Genomic DNA, 25,980 nt, shown 5'->3' with positions numbered 1-25,980 from the left:
TAGACACTTTATCAGTAGTAATTTAGTTCCAGCTTGAAATCATAGATTGTGTATATAAAGATTGAGGACATGACAGCTCCCCAAAAGTTGAAGCCAAAATATCTTGATCGCCCCCTGGTGGCTGGCTGCAGTATAGGTCATAAACTCCGCCCCCTTCATGTTAGTGGATGGGAAATGGGCCAAACTAAAAAGTCAAAGTACACGTCAAATATATGTTTCCCAAAGATGGTTTCATCATTTCAGGTAGTTCTTATCATGCGGATGTTTGTTCAAGTGTTCATTTTTCTGAGAAGTTTGGTTTTATTCAGTTATTTGATGCTATAAAAAGATGCTGAGACATCATGATTGACAGCTGCTCTGAGTGAAGTAGTCATGCAGCCGGAGGCTCAGGAAATCTACGAGAGAGGAGATGTAACTTTAACTTTCCATAACCGTCACGGGTCTGTTTAATAGAACATGTGTCAGTTTGATCATAAATGTAGTTATAGAGATGTTATGGTTAGTTGTTGTGTCTCTCTAGCCAAACAGCTACCGTGGTGCTAACGTAGCAGCTAGGTGGCTCACGCTAACGAGCTGTGGCTGGGCTTGGCTCGTGATTGGCTCGGGCGGGTGTGTGGGCGGGACCTCTATACCGCGGCTCCAGCCCTCCCGATCACTACTGCGCAGACTCTGGCTCCAAATGACGTCAGAATCTCAAGATAGCAGCTCCCGTACCCGGGATATTTTGGCTTCACTTTTGTACCGTGGGAGGAAGTGGAGACGTGTCGTCCATCTATATATACAGTCTATGCTTGAAATATTGACATTCCATTTCACAGTTGTAAAGGTAAACATTCCAAATGTGTCCCAGTTTATTTCCTGTTGCAGTGTATGACATCAGCTGACAGGAAGTGAACATGGACCCGAGCTGTTGCCCACCAATGCAATTCCGTTGAAACGGTTAATATTTTTATTAGATTTTCAGTTTCTTTTCTGCATCATTTCCTAGAATATAGAGGTATTTCCCTTGAAAATAGAAACGGCAATAACAGACGTTTTCACTGAATACAGAATTAAGATAAAATAAAAGACAGCGAGTAAATCAGCATTCACAATCTCACATCTCTCCATTATTATGTTTCACAGATCACAGAAATGGAGCTGTAAAATTACTACCTCTTTTTAGTCTCACCTTGTATCCCTCAGATTCGATTTACTGTGCCTGTTAAATATTGCAACAAAAGTACATCCATGCAATGACCCCTAACTTTTACATTTCAATGCGACCCAGACAGAGAAGTTGAGTGAATGTGATATTTAATAAATGAACAACAGGACTGTTCTTTTTTTCCCCTCAAAGTCCTCAGGTCCTTGTAGATAGATGTGTCTCAAATTATATTTTATGATTGGGCTAATTGAAGTGGCCAGTCATTTTTTATGTCTGTGGCAGGCGGCTTTACTACCTCCTTTGAGGCGAACGGGGAGAGAGTCACATCGTGGAAGGACAAGTAGGTTCCTTCATTACTCAAGGCCCCAACATAATCTCATTTCCTACTCGCGACCAGTCAAACAACCTTTAGATTTAGTGAAGTTTCAGGTCTCTCTGGCGGTTTTTCAATAAGAAAAGGGCGGAGAATGAAGACATTACGTTCCTGTGTCTGATTAACCTGAAGGTTGAATCAAAAGCCGTGTCGTTTATAGCTGTTTAAAAGCTTGGATATACTGTATATCATTCTTCTATTCCTTATAGATTTGGGATCATTATTAAATAAAGGCTGCATAATGAGGAAAACAGCGAGCCAGTAACTCTCGCTGTTAATAATAACTAATTAGAGATTCAGCTAAATTATGTTTGTTTATCACATAATTAATTAGCACCATCACATTATAGCTTGTCTTGACAAGAACGGGCCATAGACTTGTCCGTTCTTGCTCTGAGCAGCTGTGTTGCTTTAGTTTCCCCATGGTTGTGATTTGATATGAGATTCACTAGACAATTTCCAGTTTATTACTGCTGTGTCCAGGCAGTCCCTGATAAGATTAACCAATGTCTATGAATCATTGCTGGAGAGTATTTGAGGCGCCGGTCAGCGACTGAACGTGCGCATCCAGGGTTGTTCACAAGAGCAGTACAGTGCCCTTGTGATATGAGCAACACTTTGCAGAGACGGCCCCTGACTACTGATCCGGGGCTGCCGTGACGACGTCGCCTTCCCGCTCTGGCATTGGCTGAGGTTCGGATTGAGCGCACACGGGTGCGATGATCCCTGATCTGTGGAGAGGGCGGTGATGTGCCTGTGGGGAAAACTGCTCTCCGGCCCCCAAAACCCAATTTCCACTAAAAGATTGAGGAGGCTAACGTGCTCTGGGCAAGGCGCTGAACTCTCTTTTCTTTTCTCGTCTTGTCTTTTAATCGCATCAGGCTTTTAATTCTTTCATGAACTAGTCTCAGACCCTTTTTTTTTAAACATTTCATGAAGAGCGGGGGGAGATAAGAGAGCTGTGATTGCCGCTTTGGTCCCTTGAATCTCTGCAGCATGCTGCATTTTTAGACCAGGCTTTTGTTTTACTATAACACTTCTGGTAATTGTAGAACGGGAGGTGTTGACTTTGACTGATGGTTTACCCTTCCAAGACTTCCACACACACACACACACACACACACACACGCGAAGACTTGATGAATTATGTATTGGTGCGCTGGAAACAAACTAATCAATATAAAATGTCTAGCTTCAGTATTGACCAGAGATGTGGTGGCCAGAGATTGGCCACGAAGAGGAAAGCACATTGCATTGAGGTATACGATATGAGTTATTAATGGCTAAATGTGCTGCATACAAACATGTTTCCTCAGAGTGCATATTTGTTAATCTTTTGTCATCTCAAACTGAAGCGCTGGTGAGTTGATTTAAAGGTAGAGTGTGTAAGATTTAGTGGTGTCTTGCGGTGTGGTTGCAGATTGCAACCAACTGAGTACCCTTCCACTCACTCCTCCGAGATGGCGGTAACGTGAGCCGCCGTGTGCAAACTTGTGGTAACGCCATTCGCTTCGATCAGAGGCCATCCTTACCATGATAACACTACTTTAAGAGGTGGTACCACAGTTTTGCACTGTGCGGCCCACGTTACTACAGTTTCACAAATGTGTCAGAACTACGGTGGCCTTCAGGTAGGGCTGGGCGATATGGAGAAAATCAAATATCATGATATTTTTGACAGAATACCTCAATATCGATATTGCGACCATATTGTAGGTTTGACATTTGGTGTTTTTTTTATAAATAATCATCAGTAATGTAGAGATAATGAATAAGTGGGTAAAGGCAAATAATGGACCGGCTAGAACAGTCTGGTGACTTCAGAAAATTACTGCACTTTACTGTAAAACCAGGAAAAGACAACACTTATGCCATATTATGATGACAAAATCTAAGACGATATCTTTGTCTCACATCACATTATCGATATAATATTGATATATTGCCCAGCCCTACCATTCAGGTAACATAAAAATGCGAAAGGCTCTCTCTAGAGCCAGAGTTTGGTTTGTCCGTTCTGGGCTACTGTAGAAACATGGCGGAGCAACATGGTGGACTCTGTGAAGAGGACCTGCTCCCTAAGGGTCATTCTAAGCTTACAAAATCATTATTCTTAATTTTAGACGATTATACACTAATGAAAACATATACATCTTATATCGTTCCATTTTTGCTAATAGATCCCCTGAAGTGTTACACACTGTTCCTTTAATCCACCTATGGAGTATATAGATGGATGGATATCAGACGTGTGTGTCCATGTTTACATCATGCCCGTCTTGTCTCCGTCAGCTCGGCTTTACACACCTAATCCTGACAGGTGAAAGTGTTGTTCATGCAGTCTGTGTGGGCTGTTGCCTGTGATACAGATAAACTGTCTGAAATCAATAAGCTTCTGCGCCACTCTGCTTGTCCGCACATTCCCCCCCCTAACACCTTTTACCTTCAAACGGTCAGAGGCAGCCCAGTCTTTTAACTCCTCATTGTTTAGTGCGTGTTGTGTCCGGCTCTAATGATCTGGCTGGGAACACCTCGGCACCACCAGCAGGTTTTGATTGGCTCTGAGATTTCCTGGAAGACGGATGGTTCCAACGTCCTTGACTGGTTTGCAATATGCGCCGCCATACCCCCTCCCCCCCTCCCTCTATCCTGCATTTGGAATCACTGTTCTCTGTTTGATGGCAGGCAATTACAGGAGATTGTTTTTCTTTTGTTGTACACGCCGGTCGGCACGGTGCCCCCTTTTCTTCTTGGAAAGGAGTGCCCTGTTTTTCTACTTGACAGACGCACACAGCTCCAAGACGAGCACCATTTGGCTTCGCAAGCGCAATGATTGATGGGAGGTTTTATGAGTAAATACAGTCAAAACGTGTTTGCCTGAAATTAGTTGTCTCTGCTGTGTATAATCTTCAAACGCTCTGAAAGAATAATTATTGTTTATATTGATGGTTGGGTGTCTTGTGTTGGAACACCACCGGTCGTCATAGTTTGCTTTTTATTTACTACTTCTTGTCGCAGAGTTGTCATGTGGAATACATATCCGGAGCCTGAAGAAACGATTTCACAACACTATTCTTGTTCTTAGCTGCTGTGTATTGTTGTGGTTTATTTGCTGTACGAAGGCGATAATGGTGCGACTTTAACACCTACCCAGAATAGTTCAGCCAATTATGCGGGTTATTCAGATTTGATAAGAACCGTTTAATTAAAAAAGAACTTCATGGGGAAAAAAATAATAATTAAATCTTGAATTCCAAACAAACAAGGATGAGTTTAACCTGGAGCTTGCACTCTCTTTCATAAGATATCACCTAATCAAAACCATCATTTTTGCAATAAAATTAGGGGCTGCCGTTTTGGCACTGAAATGAGTGTTTCGTCTTTTTTTTTTTAAATCAGGAGATGTGAAGAGCGGAGGATGTGAGAGACGTGATGTATAGCGGTAATAAGTGACGGCAGAATGAGAGGTATGGTTAGCTGGAGGAGAATGACCTTGGCGTCAAACATTCATGTGAGAAGATGTGGGAAATAATCAGCATGGGCTCCCAGCACTCAGCAGCAGCAGCAGCAGCAGCAGCGTGCCCCTGATGACTGCGCTGCAAACAATGAGCTTCAGTGACGCAGGGGAGTGTGTTACAGAGACAATTTCTTCTCTTTTTAGTGTGTGTGCTCTCTTCTTTTGTTTTTCCTGAGTGCTATCGAGAGCCTTCGAGGCTTTACTTCATTAAAACTGGCCACCGCCAAATAACATCCCAGAATAAAGCTGCTCCTGTGATGTTTGTTTGTTTACAGTAATAACGCATTAGATTCCTACACTAAATGTAATTTGTGTTCATTTTGGAGGGGGGGAAAAAAATCAATATCGGAGCTTCTAATTCAGTTTGAAAAAGCACTATATGTAGTCGAGCAGTGACGCCCAAAAGTAGGGATGCACTGATACCAATACTGGATTGGATATCGGGCCGATACTGACTCAAATAGCTGGATTGGGTATCGGTGATAATGAGGCCGATCTGTTCAATTCAATTTTATGTGTATATACTATATGCATTATATATTGTAATTGTAATTCCTGTTTAAGTTTTGACCAATTTGTTGCTGCGTTAAAACACTTGAGTTGTAATTCCTGTTAATTTTGAAGATTTTTTATCAACTTGCCGGTGTACCATTTATTAATTTAGGAATTAGGAAAGCAATGTTTAAGTCAAGCCTGACACATAAAAGAATAATCCCAGTCCCACCCAGTGAGGCATACAGCTTATTAATTAAACACTGGTATCGGATCGGTACTCTGTATCGGTTGATACCCAAAGCCCAGGTATCGCTATCGGAAATGAAAAAGTCACATCGGTGCATCCCTACCCAAAAGTTCCAGCAGTGAACAGCATGAACACTCAACCAATCGCCTTCAGTCTTTTCTTTGCTTATTGATATTTATTTTTCCTCACTAGGGCGCGTTTTGTTTGATATTGAAAAAAGCGGTGATATTAACAGTGGGGAATATAGACGTCATGGTGCTCCACGGCGTTAGCAGTCACCCCAACAGTCTCTGTGACATTCAGCAGTTGGAAATGGCATTTGTGACATTCACTGAGTGAGAGTAATATATTCACCTCGGTTGGCTCATCTAGCCCTCACCAGAGCAGACAGCTGCTATAAAGGCTATGTGCACCCAGCATTCTCACACTGTCAACAACTTCTGCTGTAGCCGGGCTGCATGATTTTATCACCCCGGAATGGAGCGAAAAGCCAGTGATTCAGGGGTCATGCTTTATTTAGATAGTTGCTATATGGGCTTTTTGTTTTTTATCTCAAATATAATATATAATATACACACAGTATTTTCAAACTATGACATTTGTGGTGTTTTTTTTCTTCCCTTTTTATCGCGCCTCACCACGGTACACCCGCTTTAACCTGCGCCGCAATGCTTCGAAGACATGTCAGTAGGCTATTACTTCCTGACATATTGCAATGCACATGTCATTTAACATTTCATTCAGATGATGGACAGGGACGCATTACCACATTCAGCTTGTCACAAAGAGCGTTCCCTTAATATTTCCTGTTGCCTCGCGCTGTATTAGATGACAAAATGGCAACTGCTGCTGCTGCCATTCTCGCGGCGCTGATGTGGAAGCCAGGAATTTTATTTACTGTCACCGTGCCGCTTGAAGAGTACAACACAACCACCTCCTACGACTGTGGGAGAGGAAAACAGCTGCTCACCTTCAGCCCTCAGAGATGTGCTGGATTCCTACAGCTGCAGCGTGTATAGCCTTCAAGCCCTCAGGAACACATGTTTAAATGATCATACCCGTTGTTTGCATAAAACATAGCATACTTTTCAAAGTTTCTGAATTAATTTTCCTCCTTCTGGGGAGCCATCGGTTTCCATTCGTTTCGGATTTGAAAATCAACTTGCAGAGTCTTCAACTTAACTTGAAACAAGTAATCCATCACAGTGAACATTTCATCGCCTTTGGTGTTTGTCAAAGTTACCGACTTCACTCGCTCTGCCCTGCTCCATCATTTATTACTCCCTCTCAGCTATGCCTCAGGACTCCTATCCATTCATAGATCCATTCCTGCTTCACTCTATTATCCTATCAGTCTCAAATCTGAGATCCAGGTGTGTGCTTTATCCAATCATGTAAGCATTAAGCTGCCACTCCTCTCACTTAACTTACACAGGAGCTAATTCTCTTTATTAGCCTGGTTAGCTGCATGTTTAAAGCACTGCTTCATGGTGCTGACATCCAGCCGCCACCTTCCCCTGCCACCAGAAGCAACAGTATGGTTTATGTTGCAGCTCACACTGTGGCTGTATATGGAGTCTGTCTGGTGTGGTTAAAGCGGCAGTAGGCAGAATGTTTTTGGCATCTTTGGACAAAAATGCCATAATAACCTTTCAGCATATTGTAATTCAAGTGTTCTGAGAAAAACTAGAATTCTGCACCTCCTCATGGCTCTGTTTTCAGGCTTTAAAAAATCAGGAGACTTTGGCCAATCACAGGTCATTTCAGAGAGAGAGAGCGTTCCTATTGGCTGGTCATTCAATGGAGGCAGCTATCAATCACTCCTTTGATCAAGCGGTCAAACTAGGCAGCACTGATCAAATATGAATTAGTATTCTGTTACTGTAATGCCTATTTCTCGCATAAAATGTTTTCAGAAACATCTCGTAGTGTACTGTTTAGCTGTAAAATGAGAAAGTTTGCTAGTGGGCGGTGCTTGGTATTTCCTCAACTGATCTCAACATGGTTGCCGTAAACAGTACACTACAAGATGTTTCTGAAAACATTTGAGGCGAGAAATAGGCATTACAGTAACAGAATATTGATTCATATTTGATCAGCCCTGCCTAGTTTGATTGGAGTTTGTGAGTGAGGAAGACACAGAGGCACATGATTTATTTCAGATTACCTGTGTCATGCACTACTGTCAGGATATAGTGACCGTTTTATAGTAAGATATATAATATATAACATAAAAATTACTTTTTTTTTGCTCCAATTCTAGCCACTGCAGCTTCAAGGACCCTCTAAGCTAATGAAATCACCAATCTTTTCAATGTGTGACCAAGTTCACGTTGTATTTTCACACATTGTCCAGCGCTCGTTTCTCATATCTCATGTGTGCAGCGTTTCTTTTTTTTTTTTTTAAACGGCCAGGTCTTCCAGTAAATGTCAGACTTCGTGTGCCCTTGACCACACGCCAACAAGGAGGGTTTTCAAAACCAGCCCCTGCTCTCAACCGCATTATCGCACAACAATAGCATCGCTTTGGCTTTGTTCACTGTGATGGATGACCCATCCCAGGCGAGGTTCAGGGCTCTGCAGTGAGATCTTTGTAGTGAATTGAAGTAAATGTGAACCAATGGCTCCCTGGCAGATAGAACAATTCTTCCAAAATGGATGTTTTTAGTGAAGAAAGCAAGCAGCAAAACTACAATATGTGAATTGAAGCTTGAATGAAAGCACAAGAAATAAAAGGAGAGATGGGCCGTGTAGGTGATAAAAGATGATTCGGGGCGTCTAATGAGATATATGCAGTCTTCTCCTCTCCACTGCCAACAACTGCTGCTGCAGATTCCCCGCCGTGTCTGAAGGACGTCGGAGCACCCTGCGATGTCCACCCTCTCCTCCAACCTTCCCGATCACCCTGTAATTAGCGAACTCAACATTTAATCAGCGCCGTGATAGCTGCTGAGACCTGGAAGAAAATAAATAGACAAGAGAAGAAGGTAAAGATAGGAACACACTCCTATGGTCTCTGGCTCCATCTTGCTATATACTGTAGAGCTGTGATTGACTTGGCAAGGGCTAAATCCGAGCTTGCCAGGCTGCCGTATTGGAGTAGATTGACGGTGGGCAAGTATGAATAAGAAAAAGAGAAAACCATTAGAGCTCGATTGCAGCTCAAGAGAGAGCAGCCTATTGTATTTACAAGGCGAGCGTGTACAGTATGCATGCACTCTCCTCTCCTCGCCTCCCCTCCCCTCCTGTTCCACCACTAGAGGATCGAGAAGGCGTGTAGCGCTGCGTCCACAGAGGGTTCTCAACACCGCCGTGCATTTTACCGCTTGTAAAGCAATCATTTCCCCCTCTCTCTCTCTCTCTCTCTCTCTCTCTCTCTCTCTCTCTCTCTCTCTCTCTCTCTCTCTCTCTCTCTCTCTCTCTCTCTCTCTCTCGCTCGCTCTCTACTCCCCCCCCTCCACACCCCTCCGGCTGCTGGGACTGCTGAGTCAGCTCACCTTCATATGGAGAGTGGCTCCCTCAACCGAGACGTTATTGATTTGCCCCTGTTTGTAAGGGGGAAATGTTCCCAAACCTCTCAGGCCAATTTTTGCTGCGCTGCACAGCCGGGAGCACCGCTGGGCTTTGGATTGAGAGGAGAGAAACATAAACATTGCTACCATCACACACATGTACTGTATGTACACACACACACACTATAGCACACAGATACATTATTAATCGCTAGATTGGAGCAAAAAAGGCAGGAAAGTATGAACAGCAACATAATTACACACATGGATACAGAGGCACATCCCCGACACAAATACAGAAATACGTACGCGTATTAGTGGTGCATCAGTTGTTTGGCAGCAGCTGTGTGAACGCTGACTTCATACTGTATGTGTCGTGAACAGACTAGCGTGCTAAAGTGTTAAAGATCTGGTCATTACAACATATAAGCTTCATACCAAGGCAGCAGATTGTCTCCCTCTTTCTCCTCCTTCTTGTTTTCTCTCTATCTCACCACTACCATACTGGTGGGAGTACTCACACACACACACACACACACACACACACTGACTCACAGAGAGCACATTTTACTAGAGCACACACTTTACTTCAATGTGGGCCCGGGCCAGTGAGCTACATCATTGCTTCATTTGGATCAAACTCCAGAGCTCAGGAGTCATTTATCTACATAGTGTGTGTGTCTAACCTTCAGGCATCCCACTCTTCGCCACTGGGAGAAATCAATGCCAGGGTGTAGAACAAAGAGAAAACCCCCCTCTGACTTCACCAAGGTAGAGATTTGAATAATTTATTTGTTATTCTTCTGCTGTAGACAATTCATCAATGTGCAGACATTATGGGGGCAACGTTATGCTCTTTCTGGGCTGTTTTGTGTGGAAACAAACTTCCTTTTTTTGTGTGTTTTTTTTTACTTTTTCTCATCCGCTAGATAAGATCTATGATGAGTGTACTTTGAAAACCTTGGAGAAGTTTGCTGTGTATACTGTAGCATACAAATCCATAATTGCCTTTGGAAAAAATAGATTTGTTCTCTGTGTCTTAGAGGTATACAATATCCAGAGCATTAATATAGCAGCAAACCAATATTTGCTATGTAAAGATATAGTGGAGTAATGTCTACCTGAGCAGAGAATGAAGTCACTCTCCCTCTGTGTGTGTGTTGTGATCCAAGCTTATCCGAGCTTTTCCGTGCTTTGTTGACATAGCCGTGCAGCTGATAACGCCGTCCCAACCGACCGGCACCTGTTGTAGGGATGTGACGGTGAGAACATTTTCCCACCGGTTAATAAACTTGTGACAACACCGGTGTTACCGATTAAACTGGACATTTTACACAGAAAAGATGGCACTCAATATATGTAGCATGCTTACTTTGATCTTTATGTTGGGTGGCTGTGTGTCTGGCCTCTCTGGTCGAGCTTTTGCTGCGAGGTTGCAGGTTTCCACCCGACGTGGCTCCACTGTGCAACGCTTCCGACCGCTCCATCCTCCGCACGGCGTTTGCCCTCATTAACGTTATGGTTTCTTTATAGCATTGGGTTCAAATCCAAAATATTGTCAAATAGGCGCTTTTGCTTTTTTGCTTTGACACCAAATCCTCCGCCATCATCTTGTCAGTCAACTCTCTCTCTCTCTCTCTCTCTTGTCCCGTATGTGTGAAATCTGACTCCTGCTACTCTGTGCTGGGACTCCGCGCCGAGCAGACACTTTCAATATCTGTTTGTAGCGTTCGTCGTACTATGCATTGATAACACGGCGCTGATATACGCAAAAATGAATTTAATGGTTGATTTCTATAAAAAAAAAAGTGAAATGACGGTGGGGGCGGTGGGTAAGTAATGTAATCGGTGTATGCCCGAACACCGTGGCAAGCCTACACTGTTGCCTTTGTTTTCACTGTTACCGCTGTAAGCACCGTTAGCTGTAAGCACCGTTAGCTGTGAGCCGTCACCATGTTTAGAGCTGTGCAGACACGATAGAAATGCTCCTAATCTCGCATTTAGCACCTTTAAAAAATTGTGCACAGTGTCCTGACAGTAGAGGCTGATTTCAAATCTTTAAATTTGTTAGCGAACTCTCATATTGCCCCGCCTGTGCATTTATTAATTTATAAATAATTGCCTGCCCTGATAATAAACCTCATCATTCTCACGTTTAAACTAATTTCCATTACCGCTTCCTTTTGTGTCACTGCGGCCACCTCACAATCGCCTTTTATTTGCTTTAAAAATAGCGCGGTGGCGCTTGCCAAAGGAAGATGCTCTCGTATATAAAAGTGTCAAGGAGATTTAGACAGCTGCAAAATTCATGAGGTGGAAGTTTGCTATTATCAGCATGTCTGTGTTTGTCTAAGTCTGGAGTTTCCCCGAAACCTTCTCCCCGTATCAAGAATTTGTTTTTGTGTGTGTCCTCTGCATGTGTGTGTCCCAATAGTGACTGATGATATCTCACTAGACCAGCGACTGTCTGCACTCTGCAGCTCCTGAATTTCCCATCGTGTGTTCTCTAATACACACACACACACACAGGGATAAGCACGCACACACCCCCTCGGTGTCTCGCTATCCTGTTTTCCCATCTCCTGTGACTCCGTCTAGCTGGTACTGCTTGAGTGACAGCCCTTGGTTTGTCTGGGTATCCGTGGTTACAGCCCAGAGGCCTGTGCCGGGGGACTCAGACCTGTCAGCACTCTCTGAATCCTGAAACCAGAGATGGATGGCCGGGAGCCACCTCTGCCCTGAGCTGTGTGCTCTGCTCGCCTCTCCTGCTCCTCTCCACTCTTTATCCCAGACCCTCCTCCTACACAGAGCCATTGTTGGCATCTCGGCACTGCAGAAAATAGAGCCAAACATGTCTTGTTACCTGTAGGAGCGAGAAATAAACTAGAGAACGAAATAGAGCTAATTTCAGGAGCAAAGTGAAGTACAATTCAGACTTGATTGAGTTATTACAATTATCTTCTTGTAGTGATTTACATCCTGTATTTTATACCGGTGTTCGTTAACGTGCTCTGTTCCGATCAAATAAGCAAATAACTGATTGACACAGCAGAAGTCAAGGATAGAGCAGAAGTCAAGTCACAGCATTTTTGTATGGACAGCTGCTGTTAATCTTGATTCCCGTGCTAACAACCGGGATTAGCGGTCCCAAAGGGGAGCACCAGTAACTACAGATCAGGTGTCCGTCCATCTCCGGTGCCCCGCTGCTTCTGCTTTGACAGAGACATGTATGACACCGGCAGCGCCTGTTGCTCCAGCGCCCCGAAGCCGATGGAAAAGGGAGAAGGGTGATGAAGACAGGAGGAGAAGAAAGCGCAAGTGTTGTGGGGGTTGGGGTGGAGGGTGGGGTTGTTTTGGACTGCCTGGGGCTCAGACGGTTATGGGCGGTAGCGATGCTGCCGGAGTGTGTGTGTGTGTGTGATCTCTCAACCAGCTAATGAGAATATTTAACATTTGCTGAGTCCACAGTGTGTTGGAAGTCATTCATCACACCGCTGATTCACTTCTCAGCAGTTATATGTTGAGTGTGCAAGACGCCTTGCCATAGGGCCAGAGGGCGGCGCTAGGAAAGTGTGTTTAGTGTGAAGAAGAAACACACCAGGGTAATGGAGGGGACTTAATTGATTGTCTGGGATCTGCAGGCTGTATGTAGGATTTTGTGATGAGAGGATAAGCGTCTTTTTTTTTATCCTTAACATTTAAAGACTTTATATAAGTGATAATAATTGATGTATCGTTTGGTCATTTTTTCTAGCAATAACACCAACTATTATCTGGTTCCAGCTTCTCAAATGCAAAGACTTTTCCCACTTTTTGTTATTGGACATTGAATATATTTGGGTACTGGACTACTGGAGAAACAAAAAAAAGCAAATTTAAAGAATCAAACTTTAAGAATTAAAGTGAACTTGGCCTGTAGCTTACTAATGTCGCTTTTTTACCATTGTCATTGACATTTCATTCATCAAACTGTCTATTAATGAAACAAGACCAACAGTACAGCTATGCTTTCTGCTCTTTGAGACACAGAAGTGCTTTTAGCTAAATGCGTAAATGTCAGCGTACTGAGCATAAATTAGCCTATAGCTGAGGCTGATGGGAATGTCATTAATTTTCGTAATTATTTGGTCATAAATTTAAATATTGGATAAATTAGAAGTTTTGCCTGATGAAAAGTCAGGGAATCACCAAAATGATGATGAATGGCAATCCATCCAATACTATTTTCATTAGAGTAATCTGTAATGAAAATAATAATAATGAATCTCAGCCTGATTAACAACACAAAGACATTAAAAATAACATTTAAATACTCCTCTTCAAGGCCATAAATATCTGTCATTGGATCTTATCAATTTCAGCAAATACATGGTTGTAGTTCAACTACATGTATTTTTAAAGCACAAAGACACAAAACGGCTTGCTGTTGCTATTCCGTTATATGACAGACAGAGCTGAACTACTCCCTCCCACTGCCACACTGGAGGAAAAATGCACCATTTCATGACTCGCTATAAAATACGTACTTTCCATTGTAAACTCTGCAGAAAAAAAACAAAACAACAAAGTTTGTGAGGAAACCAAACTTGAAGAACATATCTCTTAAGCTATGCCACTTCACAAACGGGTCTCATTGGCTCCCACTGTTGAGCACTGCAAAGGGGCTGCTCCATTGTGACTGACCAAACGCACACATGGCACTCTTATCGCCCGATAAGAGCTCAAAGGCTGCTTCCTCTTTCATGCGCTTTGCTTGGTGACCTTCACATAACCAGCTTACACACACTCACTCAGACAGGAACATGTACCGACACGCGTGCTCACAAAAAAAAAAAGACCAGACAGAAAGCGTTTCCCAAATAAAAATCTGAAAAGCCCATCCCGTGTTTCTGTGACGCGTCAAACCGCTCAGTGACCGTGATGTGACCTTACTCCTTGCAGACATGCCGGCGAGGGTAAAGCGAGGTGAATGTGCACGTGTGTTTGTGCGAGTTTTTAGCGTTGCGAGTACCGAGGCTCGCATGTGACGATAAACTGGTCCCATAGCAGAAGAGCAGCCTTGCACTCTACCTGACCCCTGCGGTGATGAGCATAACATGAGCACTAAGGCTGGAGAAGCCCGGCCAAGCCCAGCCGGGCACGGCACAGCTCAGCACACACAGGGACCCATGACTATTTAATGACCGTTTCCAGGGCAGAGGCCTGGAAACGCTAGTGTGTGTGTGTTGTCGTCAGCCACCGAGAATGAACCCATAACCTGGGAATTAACATGAATGAATGTTGACAGTGGCAACATGGGAAAGTCAGCACTTTCCTGCTGGAGTATGATATGCGATCGTACTCTACTTCTGAACAGGGGGGGGATCGGGAGGACACAAAACACTCTTCTATTGCTCCGTGTAGATTGAGCCTATTTTTATTTTCCAGCTGACGTTGAATGGCGCTTTGAAACAAAACCAACTCCCGGTGACCCCCCTCCCTCGTCCATTTTTAATGGGATGTAACAGCAAAAGATCCATTTTTAAAAGGGCTTGCGCATCGCTAACAGCGTTTCTATTTATGAAGCGAGCGTTCACCAGGGCAGGTTGTCTGTTGTAATCACAGAAGTTGAAAAGTAAGGAAGATATTTCATAATTAAGGCCTTTAGCACATGGCCATTGTGGATTTTTCATGTTGTCATGGCAATGAGTGTGGTAATAGGTTTGGACATTGTATGAGAGTGAAATGTTTAAAGTTAAGTCTGCACCTGAAATGTTTGAAGTTCAGTCTGTACGTGTTGTATGGCGCCCACCTCTGAAATAGTCTAAGTCCACTATTGTCCTTTTTTATCATATGAATAATAGGATAAAGGTGTTTATACTTTTCTTTCAAATTTGGCACAAACGTCCACTTGGACTCAAGGATGAACTGATTAGAATTTGGTGGTCAAAGGTCAAGGTCATTTGGTCATTACTCAAGAATTCATATGCTTATTATGACAACATTTCACACAAATGTCTAATAGAATAAAAATGATGAAGTGATGATATTTTATAGCCGAAGTTTAAAGGTCATCATAATGTTCCGCAAAAACACTTTTCTGGCCATTATTCAACGCCATGACACAGGAACACAAGTGGATATTGTGACCATATTTCACATTTGGTCCGATTTGAATTGATGACAATAATCTTGGGTGCCTAACTTGAAACTGTATAGATCTTCTCTGAAGTAGGGCAGTCAATCGATTCAAATGTTTAATTGTGATTAATCGCACATTTTTTATCTGTTCAAATGTACCTTGAAGGGAGATTTGTCAAGTATTTAATACTCTTATCAACATGGGACTGGACAAATACACATGCTTTATGCAAATTCTGATTATCATAAAGTGGGCATGTCTGTAAAGGGGAGACTTGTGGGTACCCATAGAACCCATTTTCATTCACATATCTTGAGGTCAAGGGACTCCTTTGAAAATGGCCATGGCAGTTTTTCCTCGCCAAAATTTAGCCCAAGTTTGGGGTGTTTTTTAACTTCCTTCGCAAAACGCTAGTATAACATAGTTGGTATCAATGGAATTCTTAGGTTTTGTAGTTTCATATGGTGTCCGTATCTTCACTCTAGCTGAGCCCACTACAACCTAAAAATTGCGAGTTGCAGTAATGCGTTAAAGAAATTAGTGGCGTTTAAAACAAATTTGCGATAACGCGTTACAGCATAACTTTAACAGCCCTAATTTGAAGCATTGTCTGCTGTCATGGCTGCAACTTTGTTCTATCAGAATCGTTTTTATTGACCAAGCGTGTGAACACAGTCTTCACTTCATCTCCCTGGATGACAACCAGGACGGGGGGCCTCTTGTTCCTCTAATAGTCCACCGCAAGCTCATTGGTTTTGCTGATATTGAGCTTCAGCTGATTGTTGTTGCACAGTGTGATGAAACGCTCTACTATTCCTGTGTACTTCTCTGTAAAAATGGTCTCTATGTGAAGACAGCATGTTTCATTGGAAATGACTTAATAGTGTACAATTGTGTACTTTGTGTACAAGCTGGTAATTCTAGTTTTATATTAAGTTGCATAACATTGATAAACTGAACAATAGTGCTCTGGGAATCTACCTATACCTCAATATGGAGGGGCACTTTCCTGTTATTATGTTTTTCTATTTTCAAAGCATATTTTTAGAGTGCTCCAAGTAGCCAGTAAAATCCATGACCAGCATTGACGGTGCATTTTGCAGAGAGTAAACCCTAAAGTGTTTCATGCTTAAGGCGGACTTGACCGACTCCAACGCACCATATTTTCATGTGGCCCCTTTTGTTGCTTTGTCTTCAAGCTGCATTTTATGTGGACAACTACGCTCTTAAAGTTACCTTCGCCTGCAGCAGTGTCTCTTAGGGAACAGAGGAAACCAGGGATGAGAGAGGGAAATGGGTAAATAAAAATGGATGAGAGAAAGATCGAGTTAGTAAATAGGGAAGTGATGAGTAGGATGGGCCAGTCAGCGAATGGCATCATAGCCAAATCAGAGTTTTGATTTATAGACAAAAAAAGCATAGCACTTATTTCACTTGCATAACAAAGATTATATGCATGTGGCTCATTTTGAATCGGATACATTTTGGTTTTGTGTACATTTTCACAGATTGTATAAGCACTTAAAGCCATTACCTCAAGCAGATTAACTCCCACTCACTTTAGCACACTGTAGATCAAAAAGGGAGCATTGTGTTTTGCAAAGTAGCATTTATGATAGACCACTCAGAATCAGTATTCATGAATTAATGTGTATAAGACTTTAGGACATGTGCATCAATGCAACAGACAAATCAAAAGGAAGCTTTTATTCACTAGTTTCTGTAAATTTAAGAAAAATAGTGTTATATATTGCAAGTTAAACCTGCAGTAGGCAGAATGTTTTTGGCATCATTGGGCAGAAATTCCATAATAACCTTTCAGCATATTGTAATTCAACTGTTAGAGAGTGTTTGTGTGAGAGAAAACTAGACTTATGCACCCCCTCATGGCTCTGTTTTCAGGCTTTAAAAAAGACTTTGGCCAATCACAGTTCATTTCAGTGCGGCTGCGGCTGGTGAGCGGTGCTTTGTATTTCCTCAACTGATCTCAACATGGCTGCCGGGTCACAAACTTTCTCATTTTACAGCTAAACAGTACACTACAAGATGTTTCTGCAACATTTGAGGTGAGAAATAAGCATTACAGTAACAATATATTGATTAATATTTGATCAGCGCTGCCTAGTTTGACCGTTTGATCGGAGTTCGCTAGTGATTGACAGCTGCTGAGAGACAGCAAGGCTCCAGCTTGGCTCTGATTGGTTGTTTTTCCTCCGGTCTGTGAAATCTTGCAGATGCCATAAGGAGCACCGGAGGACACAGAGAAACATGATTTTTTTTCTCATGCACTACTGTGAGGATATAGTGACCGTTTTATAAAAATAACTTTTTAATCATATTTGCTCCGTTTCTACCCACTGCAGCTTTAAAATTGGGATTTGTCATTCTCACCAGAAATATATTTTAATATTAACAGAGCATATATCTTTGCAAAGGTTATTTTGAGAAAGAACTAAGATGAAGGGTGACGGTACAGTTAGGAAATGACCGTATTGCAGCAGTAAGGAAATTGAAAAAAAAAAAAATTTCCACTAAGAAATTGTCCTCAAGATGGATTCATCACAACATGAGAGTGCTTCTACCTCGGTGGCAGCAGTCTTGGTTATAAAGCAAATGTTTTCATGGGCAAATGCCATTCCTCGATGTGGATTGATATAATTACCTCAGCAGAAAGTTAGTTTTCCGATGAGTCAGACAGTCGCAGCCAACTTGACATTCAAGATTGTTGATCCATCCGGATGTGGAGGATGCAGTGCGACGTTGTGACTTCTTCAGGTCCCCCCTGTGTGCTTGTCCCTCGACGGAGCCAATCGGTGCAAAACTGACAAGTCATTGTCTTTTCCTAAGCCACAGTAATTCATCAGCACTTGAGGCGGCTTTGGCTGATTGTATTTTCGACAGAGCAATCTCCACTATGTCATAGAGAATTTGGCTTTTATGGCGGCACGGAACTTTGATGCCAAATACAAGGGACAGTGGAGGCGAACATGGATAGTTCACCACGCTGGGTCTGATTGCAAATTGAAAATCCTGTGTGTGCATCTCTGCGCCTGTGCACAGCTTGTGTACTTCAGTGTGTGTGTGCGAGAGAGAGAGAGAGAGTTGGTGTTTGTACCTCTTGAGATATGATGGAGTTTTTCCATCTGCTGCTCCCTCGAGCCGTATTTCTTTTCATCTCTTGAGATATTCATAAAGCGTAACAAAAATAATGGCCACCGCGAAGCACCTTTCATCTGACTGCCTTGTGTTTTGTGTGGCACAAACACACAAAAAAAGAGTCCTCTTCTTCATTTGCCGTCTCTGAGGCCACAATAGTAGCTGTCCAGCCACAGAGCAGCCGCCCCGTGACAGTTTTAATTAACACGAGAAACCCCTTTGAGGCTCAACGGACAAGGAAGAAAAATGGTTTGCATTTTCGACTATTTTACCATTTTGTGCTTACGCGTGTAAATTGTGGAGGGAAATAATGAGCGTGCAAAGCAGCGCTAAGATGTCCAGCTTTTTTAAATGTCAGTATGTTGCTGTGGTTTGACTCAGCCGGGGGAAATGAGTATTTCCAAGGAAATGCTCTGGAGAGCCGGGTTCTAACTGCAAAAAGCTGATAGGGTTCAGTATTCAGAGGCAACGTCAATCCCTGGGCCCGCGATAATATTTCACTGTCATTTAGAGAAATGACCATGAGAAGCCGGAGCTGAGGAAAAAATAAGTTAAATAGCCTGAGGGTATCCAACCTGTGAGCGGAGCCTTACGCCCGCTGTGCATTTTTTTTTTTCCCCCAATGGAGTCCGCACTACCTCTGGATTATGCTCTTTGATTATAAGTTTGAACATCGGGGTTTCCTAACAGAAATCATTAAATCTACACTAACGCCAGGCTGCGAGATCTTCAACTTTCTCACTCATATTCAAATGCCAAATTATCAGCGCTTCACGCACACCTTTTGCTCTATGGTTGATTAAATCCAATGTGCTCCACTAACTCATAACTGCAGTCATTTGGAAACGTAGAAGCTCCTTTACGGGGAGATTTCCAGAATAAAAGCCTGATGTAGCGCAAGTATATCAGCAGGTATTAGTCTTGCCTATTGTAAATCTCACCCACTTATTGCCTTCAGTGCGACAAGTAATAATGTAGAACAGTGTGTGTGTGTGTGTTTTCATTTGGTCGCATTGTAAAAGGAAGCCCTTCTAATTTCCACTCGGCTGCTCTGGTGTCAGTGCCAGCCTCAGTGTTTTCCTCAATCAAAGCCCATATTCAGCTCTCTGAAGTAGCCTCAACAGAGCCGTGTGTTGAGCAGTGCAGTAATCAATACTTCTTAATTCATATTTACTGTAGTTCTGGGCTCGGTTTTTGATGTCTTATGCCGGCTGGACAAGCTGTGCTGAATTCCGTATTTTCATTTACAGTAACAGATAAGAAAACCGCGCCGCTATCAGACGAGTCATGTAGTCCAGACACTGCTGATTGAATTTCCTCATTATTGCATTATTGCCCTCAAGATGTCTCTCGGCTATGTGATGTGCTGTGTGAATAAGGCACTTTATTATACTAACCAACCCCCCCCTATTCCTCTCCACCTCCACCTCCACTTCGTCCCCACGGCTCCACCCCTCGCCGTGTTTCAACCTGTCTCAGCAGTTTGGACATAATTGGTTGAATAAACTAATGGTTTTAGTTGCTGATGGTGCTGACGCAGGTTGCTTTGTCTACGACCTGCGTTTGGTAATATCACAGTGAAGTAGCAAGCCGATCAATCACATGTCAGATTAATCTGTTGATCAACTCCAAACAGACCTTACATCTTTAAACAACTGACTTTAAATCAACCTCAACAGCCTTCACCGTATTATTCTACTTGCTTGTATTGCAGGGACTTGGTTGGGGGGGTGGGATTGGCAGGGCAACGTGATAAGTGATGCCAAGGTATCCATTACAATTTAGTGACAAGGTAGCAGAGCTATTATGAGGATGTTCATTATTTTTGACTGACACGTCCAATTCACACAGAGCTGACTCAGACAGAGGGAACTATTTTAGATGTTGACCTGCCCTCCCTATTCTTAACATGGTAAGGTTTAGGTTGGTCCTTTAACGCCAATACAGGAATCATTGGTATGAAATCATACTTAATGGGAGACACTACTGGTGAATAGGGTAAAAAAAACCTAATAGATACCACCATGAAACTTCCTTAGTTGATTATTTACATAATTTTTTTTTTTTATTACAAGTTTTCTTAAATTGTATGTTTAAATATGCAAATGAGGCATTATTTTATCAATTATGCGCACATTTGCATACATTTCCAGAACAGAAATCTGAACATTGGATAAAGCCAGATTTAAAATTCTTGTTTCATTTTGTTGATGTATTAGAGTCAAAGGTTTTTACAGAGGAAATTTTGGATATCTCTTTTTATCACTCCATAAATCAGAAAATACTGTCGACAGCCATAAAAAAATTAAACTTTCGCCATGTTTTTAAGAATAAAACCTTCAGTATAAACCTTCAGGCTATAGATAGGAATGAAACTGGAAAGTTTGGTCTATGTAAGTGCTACTAAAGTGGAGATTTCTGGCTCAGAGTCTGAGAAAAAACCCGTTTTGAGAAAATGGCCTTTAAAGATATTGTAACGTGATTGCTCAATATGGATTGTAAAAGTTCATACAATCTGAAGACACTACAGGTTTAACTAATAGATATCACCATGAAACTTCCTCAGTTGATTACTTACATTAAGACAATTATTTTTTATATTACAAGTTTTCTGAAATGTTATGTTTAAATATGCAAATGATGAATTATCTAATGCCAACTTTTGGTGAATTTAGGAGAAATCTACATATGCAAATAGACAAAGTAGTTAAATAAACACCTAAATGTGTATTTTGTATGTTTTCTTTCACTAGTCTGAAAGAAGACTATGAAGCATTATGGAAGTAAAATAACCCCAAATCTCAAAATTGACCAATTCATGAAAAATGATGTTTTAGCCTGTAGTGTCTCACCTTAATCTGTTTTGTATATATGTTGCTGTAAAATAGCTTTAAGCCATCTAGATAGAGATATGGTTTTTGGTTGTATTACGTTGTGCATTTTTAGTGCTGCTGATTTTGGGCTGAAAGTCATCACCACAAAGACCTCACAGAAAGCCTGTCAAAACAGTATTTGCTCTACTTCATGCATGCTTTATGGACTCATAAAAGAATCGAATGCACCGAGCTCCTGAACACATCTGCATTGTAAAGAAGCTGTGGTAACAAATTGTCTCCGAGCTTCCATTGGAGAGACACACATGCATAATGCCAAGTGTGATCTTTGCCCCAAAAAAAAACCTTCTGAGAAAAGAGTGGCAGGGGAAGAACAGAGGTGCAAATGAAGAAGGGTCGGGCCATTTAATACATGGTAATTAGACTCCACAGCGGCACCGAGGGTGACCTTTTCAGCTGTGGCCACGAGTTGTATCTGGACAGAATGGAGCCTTTTCTGGAAATAAGAAAGGTATTAAGTGAAGAGACAGTAGGTTGATGCCATAACTCAGGGAGGGAATTATTCATCTTGTCAAGCAAACACTCTTTTAACTTCCTTATTTATTTATTTTGTCATACACAGCTTTGGTAATTGCATTTTGCTCTCTGGGAAAATGTTGCCAATTCAATCTCTCCCTTGTTTTTGATGGGAGTTTGTTTGGAGCATATATTAATAAATTGAACACGTATTCCTGATTGTACAGGCCCTCTCATCCAAATGTATTAGTCATTTTGGAGATAAAACCAATTTCAAAGCTGCTGATGCCCATGGATTTGTCTAACCAATAACTTTGTCTGTTTGTATCATTTCCTCCCTCTGTTCAAAGTGCTGAATCTATTTTATTATTATTACTATTATTAGGCTATTATTATTCTTATTATTGTGATTATTCTGTTTTATTCTGAGTGTGACTGTTGTAGTTAGCCTGCCAGGAGTTCATTCACATTAAAATGACTTATCCAGTATTTGTAAAGTGTAATGGCAACTTTGACTAACTGAACCTCTTTGAATATAACTGTGAGCCTCCTTTACTTAGTTGCATACCTGACAATTTAATTTTCTCAAATCTGATTTCTTTTTTTTTATGCGCATCAACCACCTTATGTGACCCAAATCACGATGCTTTACATAGAGGTAACGATGAACGAATTGACCATTCACTAAAAACCGCCTCCGAACAGCGATTTACCAATCTTAAATTAACTTAACTTGACTTAAATTTAATCAATAACAATCATAAGTTAGCAACCGTAACTAGGCACGGTAAGTCTGCCAAGCTTTGTGTTTCTCCACATGGCAAAGCTTATTTTCTGGCCTATCAGTTGATGCTAGCGTTAGCTGTCTAAATTTTTGTTAGTAGCTAGCTTGCTAGAATTTTGGGAAAATGCACTCCTTGTACATTTAACAAAATTGTGCCTTTCACGTTTGTGTTGGGCTCTAAAAAAACTTGATAAATTGTTAGCAGACACCTGTATCTGTTCAGGGATCAAATTATTTCCATTACTGTTCAATTAGTCTGTGAGTAATGGACGGTTATTTGATGTCGATACAAAAATGTCCCAACTGACCCCGCTCTCCCCTACATGGGAGCTTGTTCAGAGTGTCTTTTTGTTTGGCCTTTCAAAAACCAGAAACAAAAATGGGTTCTATGGGTACCCACCCTTTAGAGACATGCACACTTTATGATAATCACATGCAGTTTGGGGCAAGTCATAGTCAAGTCATCACACTGACACACTGACAGCTGTTGTTGCCTGTTGGGCTGCAGTTTGCCATGTTATGATTTGAGCATATTATTTATGCTAAATGCAGTACTTGTGAGGGTTTATGGACAATATTTGTCATTGTTTTGTGTTGGTAATTGAATTCCAATAATAAATATATACTGTACAATGCATTTGCATAAAGCAGCATATTTGCCCACTCCCTGTTGACAAGTGTATTAAATACTTGACAAATCTCCCTTCAAGCTACATTTTGAACAGATAAAAAAATGTGCGATTAATTTGCGATTAATCGCAATTAACTATGGACAATCATACCCTTAATCGCGTTTAAATATTTTAATTGATTGACAGCCCTACTTTCTACATTTTGTAAGGTTACAAGTTATGTTAGAAAAAAAGCACTCTTCACCGTATAGCACATCCACTATGTAGTATTCTCCCACTGTGTTTATGTCAGTCCTGGATGCTACTGTATAACAGTGTAGGGTTAGCTCCTCTGTCCTGCTTGTTATTGGATTTGGGGAAGTTTACACTCCAGCCAATCTCGTTATTCAAGGTAGCAATGCGTTCGGCAAACACATCCGTTTGTCCTCATCCTAGAACCCTTTTCTCTTGTACAGCATGTGAAAACATACTGTTTGAAAATACAAACAAATAAAGCATAAATGTAACCTGTCTTTCTTGTTCCAGTATGTAGGCTAAGCAGCCAAATAGGGTTATGTTAATATGATATGTCAATAGTAGGGGAAAGTAGCTTACACTGTAACATGAGAACGATACTGTTTGTTTATTTAGATGTCTTCCACATCAGCTGGTGAGGATGCTGACTTCAGCCTCAGTCTTTTCATATGATATAATGTGCTATATAGCCATCAAGGCACCTTTTTATTTGTTTTAAAAGGAGTGAGCTTGAGGAGTGAATGGTCAATTTTAACGTTAACACTTTTTAAAAATAGTTTTCATCGTTTTTTTTACAGGTTATAACAGGTTTCTCTGGTGTTGCGTCATAATATAACAAATAAGCTCTTTAAATATTCTACTTCCCAACTGTGGAACAGATTGCTTTAACACTTTGTGCGGAGTGCAGTACATATTGCATGAAGCGGACATCAGAATCCTGTTTTCAGCCTGGTCCGCTTTTCAAGGCCCCAGCCAAGTTCAAAGTCGACGTCGATTGAGAACCGTTTCGAGTCCGGTCAGTGAACATCAGGAAACGATTTGTCTCTAAAACACTTGCATAGCATTTTGAAATGAAAAAATAGGCAGCCATGACTTTGTACTTTAACACGTGTACCGACCAAAGAGGAAATGTAATGAAAATATTCTCCCAGAGCTCACACATTTCATTCCCAATGCTGAGTATACAGTCCTACCTTGAACTCCAAAGCCTTTGTACGGAATAATTGCTGAGGCATACATTCACTTTTCTTTCTGTACGATCGATAAAGAGGAGAGAAATAATGAGGGAGAAAATTCGGACTAAAGAGGACAAAAGAAAGGGAGGCTGGAGAATAAGAGAAGAACGGCTTAAACTAGATGGAGCTGGGTGCTGGTTTTATACTGGGATGAAGGATGAGCTAACACAAAAACCTACGGAGGACCACACTTCAACACGCGCGAGCACAGGGGTCCACAGCTGTGCAGGCCATTTATTATGGTTTGTTGAACAGTAATGCTCACTGTGAAGCCGACCAGATCAAACCTACCTCCGTTCCATGGATACAGCTGTTGCAGCAGCTTTAGATGAAGAACATACAGCTACACTGTGTGTGTGTGTGCGCTCTACATCTGTTTCCATACACACAATTCATGCCTCTAGGTGTGGGGAAAAAAAATCGTTTCACCTATGTATCGTGATTTTTTTGTTTGTTTTACGATTTTGAAATTGATTTTTTAATGCCAGAATTGATATATTTGCTTCATTTGAGTCTACGCAGAGGTAAAAGGAAGTTACCGCTTTTTTTGTTGTAGTCTGAGTAACATGACGTCATATCCATTCCGTATCCGTCAACCAAAACAAAATGCAGCCGGTCGCAGCCAGCCGAAACGACAAAGCAGAAAATAGCGGAGGGTCTGCGTGGATACGATCTGCACCCGAACATGTTAAATCCAAAGTGGTAAACACTACAACTACAGTAAAGTATGGAAACACTTTTTGATTTCCTGCATTACCAGGAAAAGCAGAGCTAGACATCATGGCTAAAGCTGCATGCTAACTCTGTCATGGACAGGAAACGTTATGGTATTGCGGTAACGTGCGGTCAAGCCGGCCGTCACTCTCATCTCCGTCGTCAAATCGGCCGAAAATACAACTGTAGAGCACCCATATACTGACATTTTTTAGATGCATTCAAACAGCCCCGATGGAGCTGACCATGGATTATAAAGAGAACAGAGCTGATGGGAGAGCTAGTGACGGAATTAGCGGAAGTGTACACATATGACTGTCTATTTTTCAAAATAAGGTGTTAACAAAAGGAAATGTATATACAAAATACATATATGGAAATAAGATTTAAGAATTAAAAGAAAATACCACTAATTTGTGAGGGAAATGTATTAATAAATAATGTCTGACAATGACTGATATATTTGACTTCAGGACATCTCAGACTACATACATGTTGAAAATCAAACAGTTTTACTGTATTAATTTAGACATTTTCCAAAATAAAAGTCCCTAGAAGTGTATGATTCTAGTGTTAAAAAAAGTTAACAAAAATCGCAATAAATCCTAATATCGAATCGCAATACATATCAAATTGCCACCCAAGTATCATGATAGTATCGAATGGGAAGATATGTGTATCG

At 41.5% G+C, this 25,980-nt stretch overlaps 2 protein-coding genes across 8 annotated transcripts in view; one reads left to right on the top strand and one right to left on the bottom strand.

Annotated features, from left to right (window-relative positions):
• The window catches only part of gzf1 (GDNF-inducible zinc finger protein 1), a 498,954-nt gene that overhangs the window by 119,155 nt on the left and 353,819 nt on the right, over positions 1 to 25,980 (bottom strand). The window lies entirely within an intron of this gene.
• Positions 1 to 25,980, top strand: part of klhl29 (kelch like family member 29) — a 246,640-nt gene that overhangs the window by 32,880 nt on the left and 187,780 nt on the right. For 3 of the 7 annotated variants that reach the window (XM_074615419.1, XM_074615415.1, XM_074615416.1), the window contains exon 3: positions 9,984 to 10,062. The exons of the other annotated variants lie outside the window; for them this stretch is intronic. The gene's annotated coding sequence lies outside the window, so the exon portion shown is untranslated. The remainder of the gene's footprint in view (positions 1 to 9,983; positions 10,063 to 25,980) is intronic. 7 annotated transcript variants of the gene reach the window in all.

The sequence above is a fragment of the Sebastes fasciatus genome, chromosome 18 (genome assembly GCF_043250625.1).
Source record: "Sebastes fasciatus isolate fSebFas1 chromosome 18, fSebFas1.pri, whole genome shotgun sequence".
Taxonomy (NCBI): domain Eukaryota; kingdom Metazoa; phylum Chordata; class Actinopteri; order Perciformes; family Sebastidae; genus Sebastes; species Sebastes fasciatus.
This window is presented reverse-complemented; position numbering and strand designations above follow the sequence as displayed.